General features: G+C 45.5%; 1 protein-coding gene across 3 annotated transcripts in view; it reads left to right on the top strand.

Moving 5' to 3' along the window:
* Positions 1 to 275: 275 nt before the first annotated feature.
* BEND7 (BEN domain containing 7) overlaps positions 276 to 976 on the top strand; it is a 48,792-nt gene continuing 48,091 nt past the window's right edge. For 2 of the 3 annotated variants that reach the window (XM_009321762.1, XM_009321761.1), the window contains exon 1: positions 276 to 426. The gene's annotated coding sequence lies outside the window, so the exon portion shown is untranslated. The remainder of the gene's footprint in view (positions 427 to 976) is intronic. The other variant, XM_009321759.1, reaches the window with a different exon arrangement.

The following is a 976-nucleotide window of genomic DNA, read 5'->3' as shown; positions in this document are numbered from 1 at the left end:
CCGGCGGGGCCGGGGGGAGCGGGGCGTTACGAAACGCCAGTGCTCCCGCTCCCCCGTGTCGCCTCTCTCCCCCCGTATCTGTTATTTAACTCCGCAATCCTGTGGTTGAACTCCCGAAACCATTGCACGCCTTTTATTATTATTTTTTTTTTAAACCCCGCTTTCCTCTTTTTTTAAATTATTTTTTGCATGCGTGTTAGGTGCTGTTTCAAAAACAAAACCCCCCAAAACCACGCCAGAAAGGTGGACGTGTTTGGTTTTTTTTTCCAGGCAGATCTTGCACAAAATAAAGTTGGATCGTGTTTCATGGTAAATCCTGCTTTGGGGGGGAGAAAAGGTAAAATCGGGAAGCGAGCAAAAAATAATGACACTTGAGCAGCAACGGACCTTCTAGTATTCAACTCCTGTGGATTTATTGTGTTTTGGGTGGGTTTTTTCCTCCCCTTGACTGCGTACATCCACGTATTTCAAAGAAAAGCCGAATAGAGGTTGCTTTATTAAAAATCCACGCAGCTAATTAATTGTACGTGGGCAGGGGAGAGCGGCTGGCGTGTAACTTCACTCGTCGGGGTATGTTTGCTTTTGGAAAAGAGGATATTTTAAGAGCGATCGCGGGGAGAAATATTTGGATTCATGTCGGGGAAGAAGCACAGCTCTGTGTTTCAGTCTTGTTGTTTTTTTTTTTTTTAATTTAAAAAAAAAAAAGATACAGGCGCTGGTAGGCATTTTAACAGGTGGACTTCCCAGCCGCAGGGATTTATTTTGGTTGGGGCTTTATCCCTTCTCCGGCCGATGAGATCTTTTTGCCCGGATGGATTTGACTTGAGATCTTTTTTCCTTTTGTGTTTCCAAGTATTGGACGGGAATATCTCCATGAAACGCCGTGTGTCTCCTGCATGCCAAGTTCAAGGCAGGTGACTGCTTGGGTGTAATGTCACACTTGGGGAAGGGGACACACACGCGAGTGTCAAGACTT

Source organism: Pygoscelis adeliae, unplaced genomic scaffold (assembly GCF_000699105.1).
Source record: "Pygoscelis adeliae isolate BGI_AS28 unplaced genomic scaffold, ASM69910v1 Scaffold202, whole genome shotgun sequence".
Taxonomy (NCBI): domain Eukaryota; kingdom Metazoa; phylum Chordata; class Aves; order Sphenisciformes; family Spheniscidae; genus Pygoscelis; species Pygoscelis adeliae.
Note: the sequence above shows the minus strand (reverse complement) of the source record. Positions and strands in the feature narration are given on the sequence as shown.